Genomic DNA, 19,517 nt, shown 5'->3' with positions numbered 1-19,517 from the left:
TGTGAGTGTATATAACATTTGGAAATTATTCACCAAGGACTGTGTCATCAACTGTTTTCCAATGCAAAAAAACCCTGCACTCTTCAACAGTAGTTAATATCTTTTGATATCTAGTAGAGCTATCTTTTAAAATGGACATTTAGACATTCAATTAGAAAGAAGATAAAAATGACTGTTTTGAGGAAAATATTCATGAAAATGTTTATTTTACACATCTGAAGCAGAATGTCAGTACTTAACAAATCCTAATCAAAATGAAAGTCATCTGGAATATGCCAATCCAGACATAACTAAATAACCAAATAACCAACCAAAAACCAAGCAACCAAAGAACACACAAACAGACAAACTGAAGACACTGAGACATCTGAAGCTGTTTTCAGGGCATTGCCAGCTCTTCCTGCCTAGTTGGTGGCCTCTGGTGACTCTTCCAGGCCTGTATCCATGGCTATGGCTGATCCTGCTTTTCAGAATGAATTTTGATTCTTCATTTTAAGCAGGATTTCTGCTTCTAATCTACTCACTCAGTTTGATTTCTGCTTTGTCCTAATTCACCTCTCTCTCATTGATGGGCGGGATCTTGGGGGGGAACTGTGTCAAAAGCCTTATAAAAATCCATTTAAGTCAGCAGGCAGCTCTGACACATCTTCCAGGATAACCATGTGGTGCACAGCACCCACTTTCTCAGAAGCTCTTCAACCATCACAGCTGCAGCAGGATTTCCTGTGTGAGGAGGTGCTGCCAGAATGGTCCTGTGGCTCCAGGGGCTTTCAGCTGATGGTGGGGTGTGGGGGTCAGGCAAAGACATTAGAAGGAGAAGAAAGCAGAACCCAGGAACTTTGTCAGAGAAATAGAATTTTTTATTTTTTTTTCTTGGCAAAAGGGTTACTAGAATCTCACTAGTGCCACCATCAGGGTGGCCTCTTGCTGGCCCTTTCATGTCTCCTCCATCTTCCCCACAGGGAACACTGTCCCCAGCTGAGCAGGGAGCTGCAGAGCCAGAGCCTGTGGGTGGCCTTCTGCCCCAAGTGTGGGCAGGACTGTTCCGACAACAACAGCACCTCCTGGATTTCGGCAAGGTGGAGGGGAGGTCTCCCTGCCTGTCTGTTGATCCCCAGCAACTCTCCTGCCTGTCTGCTGTCTCTGGTGACTCTTCAGGGGAGCTGATGGCAAATGGTATGTCATCCTCTCCACCCCACTCAGAAAACCTGATAGTCTCTAGTGGACTGCTGCAGAGCGGGCAAGCTGGATTTCTTTTTGCCTGCTGCAGGATACCAGGCAGAACTGCTGGTGACAGGGAAGAGCAGAAGCCACGTCATTCTTAGTGACCTGACAGATGGGGCAGCTCCACTCTGTCTCGTGGCCATGTCTGTCTGTTGCAGCAGAAGGGGACAGATGAGGACTAGGCATGCTTGGCAGGAGTCAAGAATCAATCCGGTCTGGACCCAGGCTTGGCTGGCATCAAAATTCAAGCAGTGAAGGATGAGACCTCATATCCATCCCCCAGTGCTGTCACAATCCACCACTCAGTGGTGGATCCTACAGAGGGACATCAGCACCTGAATATAAACAGAAAGGAGTGCAAGGTCGCAAAGCACTCACATGTGATGTTATCCTCCACCATCCAGTGACATCACAATGGGACATCATGGCACGCCTCTGTTCCCTCTCACCTCAGCACATAGGTCTGGGACTGCTGGCAGATATTGCCATGGAAAAGGACATGGGGGGTCACCAGAGGCCAGCAGCCAGGCTGGGTCAGTGCCCTGAGAACAGCCCCCACGGCCCAGGCTTCTGGGTGGCCTCATGCCCAGGGGCTCGGCAGGACTAATCCATTGAAAATGGCATTTTCCAGACTCTGTGTGGCCCTGGTTGAGACAAAGGCAGGAGGGAATACACTAGGGCTGGTAGTGGCTGGCAGGGGCTGTGGAGAGCAGCATCCTGCACAGAACAGTGGCAGAGATGCAGGAAGAAGCCAGCACACTGGAGGCCACCTCCACCAGGGCTCCCAGCAAACTTTCCTTTCTGTGCCTGTCACTGCAGAGCAGGACCAGCCCCAGGAGGAGAGGATTTTCTCCAGTTTCAAGATAATCTAGATTCTCTTGCCTGTTGACCACAGGGAACTGATAGAAAAACAAATAAAAGGAAAGCAAGGTATAAAACAAATTGGTTTCTACTAATGAGGCTTTAATTACACTCCTCGAATCTCCAATTTCCAGCGCCTTCAAAAAACCACTTCTTTCATGCCATCAAGTCAGTTATTTCCATATCTTGAAGCGATATGCGGAATAAATAAATAGACTCTACAACTCGATGTAGTTATCAAGTGGGTATGTATGGCAGCACCCGGCACAAGTGAGATAACTCTCCGAAATCTTGTGCCCCGAGCTGAAGTCTGCCCCCCAACTTTATTCACAAAGGTGTTCCATATGCAATACATTACACAACTTTTCTATGCATATTCAACCCCTGGCCCCGCCTGTCTTTGCTTCTCATGCTAAATAGGTCCACGCCCTTCTGGGCATGCGTAGTTTTTTGTGGGGGCTTTTATGTGGGTCCCTGGTGGTCTTTGAGCCACAAACCATCATCTTCCTCCGCATTGAACTTTTGAACTCTTCTCCTCTGCGCTTGCGCTTTTGGTCCTTTGCTCTCCTATCTGGATAAGTTCATCATCCTTGACATGTTTGGAGACAGAGGGCTTCTTTGTCTGAAGTCTTGGCATTCCTGGTCCTTTCCGGTATTTGTCTTTTTGCAAGAAGCTTTAAAGATCTTTGTTTTTCTTTCCTATGCCTTTTTGTGCAGAGGTTTCTTAAAATTCAACACATGATTCTACAAACATGATACATTCATTTTTGATACATTCATTTTTGATACATTCATTTTTGATACATTCATTTTTGTTAGCTCAAGTGATCTCTGGAAAATCTTTCGTTTCAATCTAACTAGCTAAATAACCAGTTAGCCACTTACCTACTTAACATCTCTCAGAACAAAATTGCATTCAATTAAGTTATGATATCAAAGTTAATCATAGTCAAAGGCTTCAGCTACTTTTCACATTACACAGGAAATCATGTGTCTCAGTACTGTTAAAATCTGCTTGAAGCTGCAACTTTGGATTTAGCATGTGTCCGATTTATCTGATGCATACTGTATATATTCGATAGCCAATAAAAATAAAAGGTACGTATGAAATAAAAGGTACGTATGAAAGACGCATTGAATCAGTTATATATCACTAATACTTTCAGAAAGACTAAATGTGGTCTGCATTAATTCTGAAGTTCATCAGCTGCCTACATTTTTCTATTCTTAAAATGTAAAATTGTACTGCTTTCAAAAGTAAGAACCTTCCTTAAACTGCTAAGTAAAAAGTTGTTTGCAACATATTACTTCAAACAAGAAGTGTTTCTCAAATATTTTACAAAACTTAGTGAAAATATTCTCTTCTTGCAAAATTTCACATTCCTGTACAGACCCAAGCCAACTGTGCTTAAGCAATCATAATTACTCACACTATTACTGTGTTCTTCTGCACTACAAAGTACATATTATTTAATGTCAGTAACTTCATTTTATAAGCTAAATTAAAAGTTTAAGACTTTCCATTAGGAATCAAAGTGTATCTGACAGTATTTCAGAGATTAAAATGTGTGAAAATACCACAAATGCATGAAATTGCACTCCTATACAGCATGTAAACATAGTAAAATATCATGATCATGACAGTTACATTTTTCCACTCTAATCTTTTTCTGAAGATTTGCATGTGTACCAGGTAACTGGGCTGGGCTTGGTGTATCCCTGGAGGGCCCCAGGAGCTCTGCTCCCAGTCAGCTGAATGTTGGCACAAGGGTACCAGCCCTGGGCAGGAGCCAGTACAGGGCCCCTCCTGCAGGAGAAGGGATCAGGCCCTGCTTGGTAACTTTCATTTTGGCCACTTCAGTGAACAGGTAAGAAAGGTCAAAATGAAACCTTTCCCAGCTATTTGCCTCCTTTATCTTTTTAGGTGCCAGAACTCTGTGTCACAGATGGCCTGGCTGTGTGCTGAGCAATGCAGCCCCCACAAAGCCTTTGGTTTCCCACAAGTTGCCATGCCTTGTTCCCAGGTGTGCCCAGCTCTGGCAGGAGAAAGAGCCTGCAGCGCCGTGCCCTGCCCAGCCGGGGCTCTCTGGCACAGAGCAGCAGCAGCGCCAGCACCTCTCAATCCGCTCTTTCCTTATCTTCTCCTGGGACACAGAAGCCTCTGGAAATCAGCACCACCAGTCGTGTTCCCAGCTCAGAGCAGCTCCTGCTGGCAGACAGATCCTGCCAGTCTGACCGCTTCTGGAGGGGCAGAGGTGCAGACTAACATGAACAGGAGTCCTGGGAATGTCCAATAAATATGCAAAAATGTGGGAGTATTTGTTAGGAATTATTACAGCTGTTAAACCAATACTGCCTTCTCTCCTGGCTCTTTGAATGCCTTGGGCCCTTCTCTGACCCCAGCAGTTACCCCTATCTGCATTCCCTGGTTGCTGTCACTTGCACCTCAAAGCAGGGTTTTGTAGACTCCAAGTTCCAACTTTCAGGCTGGAGCATCACCATGTTGCTCCTCATGAGTGACTGTCTGGTCTTCATGTCACTGTGCTTGGAGCAACTACATTTGCTAAGAAGTAGGGCATAAAAAATCAGAGAATAAAAATGGCTTGGAAACTCTTTGGTGGGAACTGGATACTAGAGTTTTCAGTTCCTTTCTTTTGAAGAAATAGCTTCATTTTCTGAATGGAGGATGAAGCGTGTTTAGCAGGGCTTTGAGGAGTGGTTTTTGTGCTTAAAACCGATTCCTGATCTCCGATCTAGAAGAAAACATGGTCACCCTCTGAAAAGTTAAATCTTGGAGATGATGACATTAATGAGTAGGAAAAATGATGCTTATAATTTCAAAGATGTTGATTGCCCCAAGCATCTAGTCAAGCATTTCTTGTCAACTGTCCTGCCGTTCAGTCTCGTGCCCACAGAGGATTCACATTAGGACAACGTGCAGCTTCCCAGGTTCCATAGTCTGAGTTTGGCCGGCTGCTCTCTCCACTGCACTTTGTGGGCTCATGCACTGGTGCTGGGGGTTGATGCTGGCCAAACATACGTGCACCCACAAAAAAAAAAAAAAAAATCGCTCGCTCCTGGGCTCGGCCGCAGCTGCTGGCGGCGCTGGGATGAGCCCCGGCAGCACAGCCCGGCGACCCTGCTGGGAAAGAGCCCCCGAGCCCGCCGGGAAGGGGCCCCGCTGCCCCGCAGCACCCCTCGGAGGGCAGAGAGAAAGCCAGCTTCTTTTCCTCTCTTTTTTCCTCTCTTAAAAATGTTGTCCTAGAGGCGGCACCAGCTTTTCTAATTGGCTGAGCAGCGCGCCTGCTCTCAGAGGCACTCAGTGATTGCTTCTGCCTGGCACAGGGAAAGCTTATGGCAGAAATGCCTCACTTTCCCGGCTGCCTTCTTTCCTCCTCTCCAAAAATTGACCCATGCAAAACCAACAAAACTGGGTGCTCCTGGGGCTGGGGAACCTGGAGGCTTAGAGAATACTTGAAAAACTCGTGTGGGGCCCTTCAAAAACCTCATGTGGCTTCATATCCAGACACACAGCTAAAGCCCAGATATTTCTCCATTCTTTTTCTTTTTAACTGAGAAAGGAAGTCACAGGTGATGGGGTCTCTATTCCACATCTATTGGAATAGATAGCTATATCTTTTAAATGCTGCAGGACTTAAGATTGTCAAATCAGCACTTCTCTGAGTATTCATTTTGCAAAACTCAGTTCTGGATAATAGTTGTAGACTAAAACAATACCATTCCTCTGTATAAATTAAATCCTATTTTAAGGAAATGAGCAACCTAAGAGCTATGTACAAAAGAAACTAACATGCATTGTTGAAATTAAATATGTTACTGTTACTCCTGCTCTTTGAAATACCTTTGAAATAAATTTAACAAGACCCTTAGAACATATTTGTGGGTGTACAAGTCAAGTTTCAGAAAAATTAAATCCTATCAATGAAAATTCTGTAAAGCAATGAAAAACTAATGTGCTTGTGTGTCTCAAGCTGTGTTAAGGGAAATATAGGTTGGATATTAGGAAAAAGGTTTTTACAGAAAGGGTGATAAAGTTCTGGAATGGTCCGCCCAGAAAGGTGGTGGAGTCACCATCCCTGGATGTTTAAAAAAAGACTGGATGTAACACTCAGTGCTATGGTTTAGTTGAGGTGTTAGGGCATGGGTTGGACTCAATGATCTTGAAGGTCTCTTCCAACCTAGTCATTCTGTGAATTCTGTGAATTCTGTGCATTTTTCTTATAACCTTGGGATTTTACTCCTTAGAAATTGATACGTTTCTATATCAGTCTATTTGCAAAGTAACTGTTTAACCCAAGAAATTTGGATACATTTCCCCTTTGGTTACAAATAAAGCATTTGCACCTTCAAGGCATATCCAGGGATGCACAGGTGACACTGCACTCATTGTCTCAAACAAGGTGAGTGCAAACAAAGAAGTTCCTGTAATTACCTTCCCATGCATAATTTTTAACCTTTCTGTAATCTCAAATGACCTGAGTTCTGTGATTATTGCATCTGCACACTTAGCTGCAAAAACCCAACATTAAAAGCCATGGTCATATTTTGGTTCCAAAATAAGAAAACATGCAAATTAGTATTTCAGTAATAGCACTGGCAGACCTTTTAGGTTTAATCCAATTCCTGCTATATTCAGAAACCTGCTATTGACTTCAACAGAGTTGGCATGGATGCTTAACCATGAATAAATACAGAAGGTAGAAATCAAGAAATAGAAAAAAGAAATCAAGCTATGCAGTAATAAATGGCAAAAAAGAAGAGATAGTAGAATCAAGACCCCTAAATGCCAGATGGTCAGCACCAGCTTATGAATTATATGCAGTATTAAAAGCTTTACAGAAATTAGAAAGAAAAAAGAGAATGATCTTCACAGATTCAAAATATGCATTCAGGGTAGTACACACTTTCAGAAAGATTTAGGAAGAAAGAAGATTACTCAATACTCAGGGACAAAGACTAGTGCATGAAGAAATAATCAGGCAAATCTTAAAAGCCATCAGGGTGTGTCCTAGGGTGACTGTTATGGTGTTTGTATCTCCAATCGTGTGTTCTGTTTACGTTTGATATTATGTTCTGTGCTTTCAGAACTGACTCTGAAAGTGAAGGTTTGTTTTGCTGTGTTATCATCTGGTTCACCTCCCCCCATGTCTGCTGGAAAGCTAGAAAAGGCTAGGGCTGGCTGGCTGGCTTTGCTTTTGCTTGCTTGCTTGGCTTGCTTGCTTTGCTTGCTTGCTTGCTTGCTTGCTTTGCCTGCTTTCTTGCTTTCTTGCTTTGCTTCCTAGTTAGGTTAAGCAGTCCAATTCTTTCCCTGGACTGTTGTTTTTTTTTTTTCCCCCTTTCCTCTTTCTGAATACCATTCAACCTGCTCTGGACTGGGATCTGGGAAACACCAAGGAACACCAGGAGCCTGCATTTGGTGATCTGCAGCAGCCATCTCCAGCGTCCAGACCCGGGCGACCACTCCCAGGAAAGACCTTCTGGATTTGTTCAGCTCTTCAGAGGGGTGAAAGAGTCTTGTTGTCATCTTGTGTTAATTGTTTTGGTGTTGGGGAGTGCTCTGTTGTTGAATAAACAGGTTCTTTTCCACTTCCCTCTCAGAGGAAATTTTTCCCTGAACCAGGTGGGTGGGGAGGGGCCGTGGGGGTTTCCTGGGGGCTCCTTTCAGGGGGTTTTCCCCAAATTTGCCCTAAACTAGGACAAATATTTTGGCGCCCAACGTGGGGCTCGAGAGAGTGGAAAAAAACCCTGTTGTAATCATATTTTTGTTCCAATTATTTTGTCTGGGTATGGAGCAGTTACTGGTTATGTTGTTTGAATTAATATTGTCTCTTGGGGTGAAGGCCTGCATGTGTCTCTGGTCCCTGGGGGTTTTTCAGATCTTAATCCCCCTGTGGTCCCTAGGTTTATTTTTTTATCCAGGAATAGCTCCGGTATTGTCCCTAATACGTAGGTTTTGCAGTAGAAGGGCACTGACCAGAATATCCATCGTGCTGTGCTTGGGTGTAATAGCTTCCAGAGGGTTTATAAAGGTGCTGAGGTCTGTTCCTGGAATGTATGGTTCATGGTTATGGTTGTACAGCCAGTTTGTTAGAGGGGAAGTAGGGGATGAGGCTTTTCAGCCTTTGCTTTCCTTCTTCTCCTCTGAATTTGTTACCTCCCTATTAGAGAATGTTCAGTTTCCCCTGACTGTTAAGGAGACCATCTTCCTGGTGTTTAATCTAGTAACCTTTCTCTATACAGTCTGCAGTCTCTCTAGAATGAGGGCTGAGATTTCTAGAGGGGCTGATGAGACCTCTGACCCAGGAGTAGACCCAGGTGTGAGAAATCCTGAGTGGTGTGGGAAATGGGAGGAGATGGGCCAAATTTTAAAGGAATTTTCTGACCCTATAGCCTGGGACTTTCCTAGTGAACAAATTCAGAATCCGGCTGAGGTGGCGAAGTACTTGAAAGAGAAGTGCCATGATAACTCTAAGGAGAAAAAGATCATTGCAGTGAGCTGGGCCCTGGCATATGCTTATCGCACCCTGCTAGATACTGTAGGGCAGCAGACAGAGGAAGGGGGGCAGGGAGATAAATCAGCAGCTATACCAGTCACTCAGGCTGCAGCCAACACCCCCAGCTCAAAACCAGCAGCTAAACCAGACTCAGCAGCCAAGCCTCAACCAATGGCTGTTGCTACTAGCACAAGAAGTGGGAAGCGCACAGAAAAGACCAATCGACCAGTGGATGATGACGATGATGATGATAATGCAGGAGAGGGACCCTCAATGCCTGCTGACATAAAATCAGAAGTCAAAGCAACTGGTACAAGATCAGAGGTCAATACTGAGTCCTTTTCCCTAAAGGACCTTCGTGGCCTGAGGAAGGATTATACCCGACGACCTGATGAGTCTATAATTAGTTGGTTGGTCCGTCTTTGGGATGCTGCAGGCGAGGCTACAATTCTGGATGGTACTGAGGCAAGACATTTGGGATCCCTGTCACATGATCCTGTCATTGATCAAGGAATGATGAGGGGGGCTAACCCTCACAGCCTCTGGGCACGGGTTCTGGAAAGTGTAGCACAAAGATACCTGTGTGCAGATGATCTTTATATGCAGCAAACCCAGTGGAAGACTATAGAACAAGGGATCCAACGTCTGAGAGAAATGGCAGTGGCAGAGATTATCTTCTCAGATGAAATAACAACTAGGAATCCAGACTTGGTACCATGTACATCTGTGATGTGGCGAAAACTTGTACGGCTTGGGCCACATGACTATGCTTCTGCCTTAGCAATAATGAAGCAAGATGAGAGGGATGAGACCGTGCTCGAAATGGCAAGGAAACTCCGAGCATATGCAGATGCTGTACATGGCCCAACCCATGCCAGAATTGCAGCAGTGGAAACACGTCTGCAGAAATTAGAAGATAAGATAGAGGAGAATCATAAGAGACTCAGGGAGGAGATAAAGGAGGACCTTCTCCAAATCTCAGCAGTACAGATCAGAGGTTCTGGTATCCAACGTAGACGTTCCTCAGATGGTGAGAGAAGGTACACCCCACGAACTGAGCTGTGGTTCTTCCTGCGCGATTGCGGAGAAAACATGAGGAAATGGGACGGAAAACCTACTGGTGCTCTGGCACAACGGGTGCGTGAATTGAAGGAAGGTAAGACTCAGAGAGGAAGTGCCACCAAAAGGAGAGCAGCTCCAGTTGCCCGTAGCCAAACTGCCAGGCATGATGATGATGATGACATGTCTGATCCCCTTGAAGGAACCTCTAAGACATACGCCCAAGGCAAGAAGGATAACCAGGCTTAGAGGGGCCCTGCCTCTAGCCAGGTAGAGGCGAGGGAAAACCGTGTTTTCTGGACTGTGTGGATTTGCTGGCCTGGCACATCGGAACCACAAAGATATAAGGCTTTGGTTGATACTGGTGCACAATGCACGTTAATTCCATCAAGACACGTAGGGGCAGAATCTGTCTCTATCGCTGGTGTGACAGGTGGATCACAGGACTTTACCGTGGTGGAAGCTGATGTAAGTCTGACAGGAAATGAGTGGAAGAAACACCCTATTGTGACTGGCCCAGAGGCCCCATGTATTTTGGGCATAGATTACCTTCGAAGGGGATATTTTAAAGACCCAAAGGGACTCAGGTGGGCATTTGGGATAGCAGCTGTAGCGACAGAGGGCATCCAGCAACTGAACACCTTGCCTGGACTGTCTGAGAATCCAACTACAGTAGGACTGTTGAAGGGAGAAGAACAAAAGGTACCAGTTGCCACTTCAACAGTGCATCGTCGACAGTACAGAACAACTCGAGATGCTGTGGTTCCCATCCATAAGATGATCCGAGAGCTGGAGAGCCAAGGGGTGGTCAGCAAAACCCACTCACCCTTCAACAGCCCCATTTGGCCTGTGCGTAAATCTGAAGGAGAATGGAGATTGACTGTGGACTACCGTGCATTGAATGAAGTGACTCCACCACTGAGCGCTGCTGTGCCAGATATGCTGGAACTCCAGTACGAGCTGGAGTCCAAGGCAGCAAAGTGGTACGCCACTATTGATATTGCCAATGCATTTTTCTCCATTCCTCTGGCAGCAGAATGCAGGCCTCAGTTTGCCTTTACATGGAGGGGAGTGCAGTATACCTGGAACCGACTGCCCCAGGGGTGGAAGCACAGTCCTACCATCTGCCATGGACTGATCCAGACTGCACTAGAAAAGGGTGAGGCTCCAGAACATCTACAATATATTGATGATATCATTGTGTGGGGGAACACAGCAGCAGAAGTGTTTGAGAAAGGAGAGAAAATCATCCGAATCCTCCTGGAAGCTGGTTTCGCCATCAAGAAGAGTAAAGTGAAGGGACCTGCTCGAGAGATCCAGTTCTTGGGAGTGAAGTGGCAAGATGGACGGCGTCAGATTCCTACAGATGTCATCAACAAGATCACAGCCATGTCTCCACCAACCAACAAGAAAGAGACACAAGCTTTCTTAGGCGCCATTGGTTTTTGGAGAATGCACATTCCTGAGTACAGTCAGATCGTGAGTCCCCTCTACCTGGTCACCCGTAAGAAGAATGATTTCTGTTGGGGCCCTGAGCAGCAGCAAGCTTTCACCCAGATAAAGCAGGAAATTGCTCATGCAGTAGCTCTTGGCCCAGTCAGGACAGGACCAGATGTGAAGAACGTACTCTACTCTGCAGCCGGGAACCATGGTCTGTCCTGGAGCCTTTGGCAGAAGGTGCCTGATGAGACTCGGGGCCGACCACTGGGATTTTGGAGTCGGAGCTACAGAGGGTCTGAAGCCAACTACACCCCAACAGAGAAGGAAATCTTGGCCGCCTACGAGGGAGTCCAGGCCGCCTCAGAGGTGATTGGCACAGAAGCACAACTCCTCCTGGCACCCCGACTACCGGTGCTGGGGTGGATGTTCAGAGGAAAGGTTCCCTCCACCCACCATGCCACCAGTGCTACATGGAGCAAGTGGATTGCTCTCATCACGCAGCGTGCCCATATTGGTAAGCTGAATCGCCCTGGGATTTTGGAAGTAATTACAAATTGGCCCGAAGGTGAAAGTTTTGGTGTCGCAGATGAAGAAGAAGAACCAGTGACACGGGCTGAAGAAGCTCCACCATATAACCAACTGCCAGCAGAGGAAACACGCTATGCTCTCTTCACTGATGGTTCCTGTCGCATCGTAGGGATGAATCGGAAGTGGAAAGCAGCTGTATGGAGTCCCACACGACGGGTTGCAGAGGCCACTGAAGGAGAAGGTGGATCAAGCCAGTTTGCTGAACTCAAAGCCGTTCAACTGGCCCTAGACATTGCAGAAAGGGAGAAGTGGCCAAAGCTCTACCTCTACACTGATTCATGGATGGTAGCCAATGCTCTGTGGGGGTGGCTAGAGAGGTGGAAAGAAGCTAACTGGCAGCGTAGAGGAAAACCAATTTGGGCTGCTGAAGAGTGGAAAGATATCGCTACCCGGGTAGAGAAGCTACCTGTGAAGGTTCGCCATGTAGATGCCCATGTCCCCAGAAGTAGAGCTAATGAAGAGCAGCAAAACAATCAGCACGTAGATCAGGCTGCAAAGATAGGGGTGTCAAAGATAGACCTCGATTGGGAACACAAGGGGGAGTTGTTCCTAGCACGATGGGCCCATGATGCCTCAGGCCATCAGGGTAGAGATGCCACTTATAAGTGGGCACGAGACCGAGGGGTGGATTTAACCATGGACAGTATTTCTCAGGTTATCCATGACTGTGAGACATGCGCTACCATCAAACAGGCCAAGCGGGTGAAGCCCCTGTGGTATGGTGGGCGGTGGTCCAAGTACAAGTATGGGGAGGCCTGGCAGATTGACTACATCACACTGCCCCAGACACGCCAAGGCAAGCGCTACGTGCTCACAATGGTAGAAGCCACCACTGGATGGTTGGAAACCTACCCTGTGTCTCATGCTACAGCCCGTAACACCATCCTGGGCCTTGAAAAGCAGGTCCTTTGGAGGCATGGTACCCCTGAGAGGATTGAGTCAGACAATGGGACTCATTTCAAGAACAGCCTTATCAACACCTGGGCTAGGGAACATGGCATTGAGTGGGTGTACCACATCCCCTACCATGCACCAGCTGCAGGCAAAGTGGAGAGGTACAATGGACTGTTAAAAACCACCTTAAAAGCATTGGGTGGGGGATCTTTCAAAAATTGGGAGCAACATTTAGCAAAGGCCACCTGGTTAGTTAACAGCCGAGGTTCCACCAATCGAGCAGGTCCTGCCCAGTCTGAGCCCCTGAATATAGTAGACGGAGATAAAGTCCCAGTGGCACATGTCAGAGGTTTGTTAGGGAAATCAGTGTGGATCAATCCTGCCTCGAGTACAGACAAACCCATTCGTGGGATTGTTTTTGCTCAGGGACCAGGTTGTACATGGTGGATAATGCAGAGAGATGGAACAACACGATGTGTACCTCAGGGAGATCTGATTGTGGGGTGAAACTATTGTGCAAATATCACTGTTTGCTGGATGTTACTGTCAATGTCTGTGCATAAAAACACACAGACATGAGAAAGAAGGTATGAGTAAGTGAAAGATACAAGTTTTAACTTGATGGAGTTTTTACATGATGTTGAAGATATGGAGATAAGGGGTGGAATGTCCTAGGGTGACTGTTATGGTGTTTGTATCTCCAATCGTGTGTTCTGTTTACGTTTGATATTATGTTCTGTGCTTTCAGAACTGACTCTGAAAGTGAAGGTTTGTTTTGCTGTGTTATCATCTGGTTCACCTCCCCCCATGTCTGCTGGAAAGCTAGAAAAGGCTAGGGCTGGCTGGCTGGCTTTGCTTTTGCTTGCTTGCTTGGCTTGCTTGCTTTGCTTGCTTGCTTGCTTGCTTGCTTTGCCTGCTTTCTTGCTTTCTTGCTTTGCTTCCTAGTTAGGTTAAGCAGTCCAATTCTTTCCCTGGACTGTTGTTTTTTTTTTTTCCCCCTTTCCTCTTTCTGAATACCATTCAACCTGCTCTGGACTGGGATCTGGGAAACACCAAGGAACACCAGGAGCCTGCATTTGGTGATCTGCAGCAGCCATCTCCAGCGTCCAGACCCGGGCGACCACTCCCAGGAAAGACCTTCTGGATTTGTTCAGCTCTTCAGAGGGGTGAAAGAGTCTTGTTGTCATCTTGTGTTAATTGTTTTGGTGTTGGGGAGTGCTCTGTTGTTGAATAAACAGGTTCTTTTCCACTTCCCTCTCAGAGGAAATTTTTCCCTGAACCAGGTGGGTGGGGAGGGGCCGTGGGGGTTTCCTGGGGGCTCCTTTCAGGGGGTTTTCCCCAAATTTGCCCTAAACTAGGACAGGGTGCCAGAGGCAATTACCATAGTCCACGTGAAAGGACACCAAACAAGAATACAGCTCAAGACCAAAAGGAACAACTTAGCAGATAAAGAAGCCAAAAGCACAGCTTTACTAAAAGTAAGTACCCCAGAGATTGGGGAGGAGGATGTCCAGAAATATCCCCCACACCCTTCCCCAAAAGCAATTGAAAGATGCAAATAAAAAAAAAGAGGCCGACTACAAAGAAGTAAGTAGAAATTGCCAGACAGGAGAGAGCTGTTATCTAAAAACTATACCAGAAAAATCCTGGGGAGATTACACCAACAGACACACTGGGGAGCCCAAGCCCTGGCAGAGCAATTCCTGAGATTCTTCAAGTATACGGGGATTTATGAATTAGCAAAACAAGAGGTACAAAGGTGTATGATTTGTCAAAAAGTTAATTGGGCAAAAACCCAGTATGTGGTATTGGGAAGTCGCCCAGTAGCATACCGGCTTTTTGAAAGAATTCAGGTAGATTTCACTGATCTGCCTAAAGTGGAGAGATATAAATTCCTATTGGTAATAGTAGACAAACTAACTCACTGTGTAGAAGCCCTTCCAAGCTCTCGGGCTATGGCTCAAACGATATCGAGGTTTCTACTAGAAGAAATCCTACCCCGATATAAGTTAGTAAGATACATAGATTCAGACCAAGGGACATTCTTCACCTCTGAAATCATTAGGCAAGTAGCCAACACTCTAGGGATCCAGTGGGAGTACCACATCCCATAACATTCTCAGAGCTCCAGACAAGTTGAAAGAATGAATCAAACATTAAAAGCCCAATTAGCAAAATTAACTTTGGAAACAAAAATGTCCTGGGTAAAATGCCTCCCTTTGAAGCTTCCCAGATGCCACATTTCCTGCTAAATATCCAGACCATGTCTCATTCTGAGACTGGGCTATTCTCCCTTTGAAGTGCTGTACGAGGTGCCATACGAGCATAGAATGCCAGTGGGGCACCCCAGGATAGAGGATGGACAGATACAGCTGTTGCTCATAGCCATAAGCAAGAATCTTCAGGAAGTGTGGAAGCAAGGAATAATAACACAAAGTACCCCTTTGGGTTTTTTCATACATAAAGTACAGCCCAATGAAAAAGTACTCTTAAAGACCTAGAAAGAGGCCACCCTGTCACCTCACTGGGAAGTCCCCTTTCTTGTCCTCGTAACTACAGGCATAGCAGTACGAATGGCAGAAAAGAGTTAGACACGCACATCTTGAGTGAAAAAATTGAGCTCTGGGAAGGGACGCCACAGTAGAAAGTCACCTCTCCCCCTAGCAACCTGAAGATAACCTTGCAACAGCCAAGTAAATGACTAATAAGAACCTGATGAAGTGCACTGAACCTAATTGTAAATGTTATCCATTTGTGCATTTAATATGCAAGTATTGTAACAAAGTTTAGATCACGCACTGTAAAAAGAGATATTAGCCAAAAAATTTATGCAGTAAGTACTTAGAAGAGGAACTGTGCCTAACTAACCGTGTCTTAGGGCTCGCCACTAAGCTAAGAATAATTGAAGTAAATTCTGAAATTTAGTTTCACTTGTTCCAAAACAGGCTGAGGGGAAAATTACGACCAAAAGCTCAAATCATTACTGTTGAGTACTGGAAATTAAACAAAGTACTCTGCAGCTCAGATATTGTTAAACTATCCAAATAGGGCATCTTTAAACAGAGGCACGCAGCTCAGTCCTAGCATGATATCACAGAAGACTATTCTTACTGCTGAGAAGATGGCTTAACCCGCTGCTAGTAGCAACCCAGTAGATGCAAACAAAAGCAGAAGAATATTGATAGTAGGAGTAATCCTGATGTACCTGAGTCTAGCAATGTACCTCAAGACTAGTACACACATAAATAACTTGCCCACCACAGAAGTGCGGAGCCCCGGCAATGGGTGCAGACAAAGCATACAGACTGTCCAGAAAAGACAAGGAGAATCAGAAGCTCCAATATTCCCAGCCCCAAGGAACTGCAGCAAGCGTAAAATAAAACATTGTTCCATAAACAGCACTCAGCAGGGGGTACGTGGATTAAAAAAAAGATGAAGTGTTATTTACAAGGAGCAACCCCTAAAAATGGGCAGTCAGAGCACAAAATACATAAGAAGAACGCTGAACAAATATCTGTCTCAGCCTGTGACAAATATAACTGCACAGCATGGATTAGGGGGGAAAATAGAGTCATTATTTGTAGCTTATTTTCAGGCGAACCCACTGTGTTATAATAATAATCTATTGAATATGTGTGTGATAAGAAGAAAGACATACTAAGTCAGAGGAATTTAAAATATGAGACCAAATTATCCCTCAGAAATGAACCAGTTATCCTTAACCTTTTAGAAGATCAAGATGACAGAGTTTGTCTGCAATATGACAGGATATTCTGCTCCTCAAAGAATAAAGAAAGAGTAGACCCAAAGAGTAAAATAAAACAAGTAACACAAGAACTAAAAAGACACGAGGCAGAAATAAGAAAAAATAAGATAGAAAAGAAAAGGTTGAGAACCCTAAGTGAACAATATGAACACCTAGAGAGACAATACACCAATTAGAGTTTACCTGCCTCAGACCAAAACCTGTTTGTAGATCTGATGCAAAAAATTGCAACAAAATTAAGACTATCCAATTGCTAAATTTGCAGAGGGCTCAAATCCACTGAAAACCAGCATTAGAAAAGGAAAAGTTTAGCCCCAGAGCAACTCCTAAAATAACTCAGAAACCTGAGGGATAAGTTTTAGACAAGAGAGTAATTAGAATGTTCTACCTTAGCAAGGAGGGAAAAGAGTATACTAAAATAGTAAGGTACACTCCATGTATATCCACTTTGATGGTAAACTCCTCCAACAAAAACAAGATCTGGCAGCCAGAAAGCTCTTCAGGGTACTAGAGCTGGGAAAAAGGGGCCAAGTGCAAATAAATAATAAAATTGGACTCTACTAGAACAAAAGCCCTAGAGCTAATCCTTACCAATCCTTAAGTAAATTAAGAAGACTCTAGAATGAGCCCAAAACCACAAAGGTTAAATAAAAAGCCCCCAATAGTTGATATTAAATTTGCAGGAAGAAAGCATACAGTGAACAACCTCAGTGGTAGAAAGGGTCGTGCACAATAAGATTGATAAGGCCTGTTTTCTTTACCCTGCCCCACTCAGAATGCAACTCACTAGGGGATCCATTATATAAAACCTTAAGTAAAAAGAAAAAGGATTTGAAAAATAAATTCCCGATCTTTGATAAAGATCAGGCCTAGAGAGAGGAAGAGTGGCCTGCAGAAAGAATAATAGAATATTAGTCCCACGACATAGGCCCAAGATGGGAGTTGGAGGTATAAGACCCCAATTTATCTATTAAACTGACTAATGAAGCTCCAAGCAGTAGTAGAAATTGTCTCAAAGCACACCTCAGATGCCCTCGAGTTACTATCTAAACAACACTCCCAAATAAGAGCCTTTGTATATCAAAACAAGATGGCCCTAGACTGTTTACTAGCCAAAGAAGAGAGAGTTTGTGAGAATTTAATAAAACAAAGTGTTGTCTAGAGATCGATAATTATAGAAAAACCTAGTGAACGAAATTAAACAAGTAGCACATGTCCCAGTACAAAAATAGAACTCTATACTCCAAGCATCCTAGTGAGTCCATTTGTTTAATAGAGCTTAGTAAAAAAAGATATATATTATTTATATTGTGTTCACTAGCTAGAATCCTATTCCTGCCCTGCCTGATACCCTGCTTTATTAAGTTAATATACTCAGTAGTGCAGGGTATGCAGGTAGCTGCCATGCCCACAGACCCAGAATGTACTACAGGGAAATTAAATCAAGTATCTTAAATCACAAAATTAGAAGAAGAAAATCCACACAGTAGAACAACAGATCCTTTAGCCAGATTCAAAGAGCAAATAAAGGGAGAAGGGGACTTTTACAAGCTTTACCAAGAAATTCCAAATGAAGAGTAGAGTAATGAGACCAAAGAGAACTAAGAGTTTTTAAGGACTAAACTAGTTAAATTATAAGACAGTTTCACAAGATCAAAAGAAAATCCACTAAATACAAAGCTTTTTAGAAAAGCACGAATTAATGTATTAATATAAAAGGGGAAGGATTGTTATATGTAATATGAGTAATTTGTGCCTATAAAGTAAAATATAGATGTAATGTTTAGTATTACTAAGAAATATTTGTATAAAACATGTGAGTCTGAGCCAAGAGATTACCTCACATATGTTGAGACCACCCCTGACAAAAAGGAGGAAAACTTAATTTACAAACAAATACCGATAGCTTACCCAGAGATAAATTGTTTCTCAAAGTGATCCTAGTAACTCCCAAGCAATGATCCTCTCAATAACTACCCAAGATTGAGATTGCTAGAGTCACCAGAGAAATACATCTCAATGCCAAGTTCCAGTAACTCAGTCAGGGGTGTACATCACTCTCCAGACACCATTTTGTTCTCCCCAACACAGAGAAAAGAAATTCTATAAATATGTAAGACTCTAAATAGGAAAAAAAGCCTGATCACTGAAACTCTGCCTCAAGCAAAATAAACTGTATAAAAACCGCTTAAGAGAGACAGTCTTGTGTGAAACATAAAGGACCCTATGCTGTAGCAGTCAGACCTGTGTCTCATCCAGTGCTGATCCCGGGCTCAGCACTGTCCTTTTTATTGTAGCTAGCTCAGACTGAATTTGATCACTAAATAAAACCTGGTTTTATTACTTTTAATTTAGCTAGATCAATTTTTACTTATAACAGTTCTTTAACTGAAGTTCTGCCACTTGTCATCATTTTAAAAGTAAAAAGTCATCTTATTAAATCACTAACAAAATTACTAACTTTTAACAAGGGGAGAAGGGTGTATTGCTTGCGCTGTTATTTGTGTCTAAAATTTTTGTGCACTAGATATTATTAAAAGTTTGTTTTTAAAGTATAAATACAAAAAACCTCCCCCAGCCAAGCTGATGGCCCTGATCAAGCCATGAACCTGGCTGGTAAAGAAAAATACATTAGGAAACCTAGATGCTCCATTGAGATAAATGAAAAAAGCCTCATGAAACGCGGAGAAAAATCAAAACCCCATAATTCCAATAAAGATTTGTAGGGAACGGTATGTTTATTCACAGCGCTGTGGACGCATGTCGGGACACATTGCCCTTCAATGGACATGCGCACCCCTGAGAACTCCTGATCCTTTTTTATTACCCTAATTTCCATATGCATAGAATTTCACAATAGGTTCATGCATATTCATTATGCTGATTTTGCGTTACACTTAGCGCTAGTTACACTTGGACTCAGTTTTTGTCAGAAAGTACAGAAAGAACACCTGGGTCATTCTGCCCTGTCTGTTACAAGGACTGAGGAGTCTTTCTTATCTCTTCCTTAGCTGGGACAACTTTGCTAGTGCTGTAGTTATTAGACTAAACAACATATTTCACATATGCTAGCAAGCTCAAAGTGGTACATTTCACCTAAATCCAAACAGATTTTTACTTTGTTAAATTTTCACTCTCACTCATCCGGAAGAATGTTTTTTTTCAAGTCC

This window comes from Taeniopygia guttata, chromosome Z, assembly GCF_048771995.1.
Source record: "Taeniopygia guttata chromosome Z, bTaeGut7.mat, whole genome shotgun sequence".
Taxonomy (NCBI): Eukaryota; Metazoa; Chordata; class Aves; order Passeriformes; family Estrildidae; genus Taeniopygia; species Taeniopygia guttata.
This window is presented reverse-complemented; position numbering follows the sequence as displayed.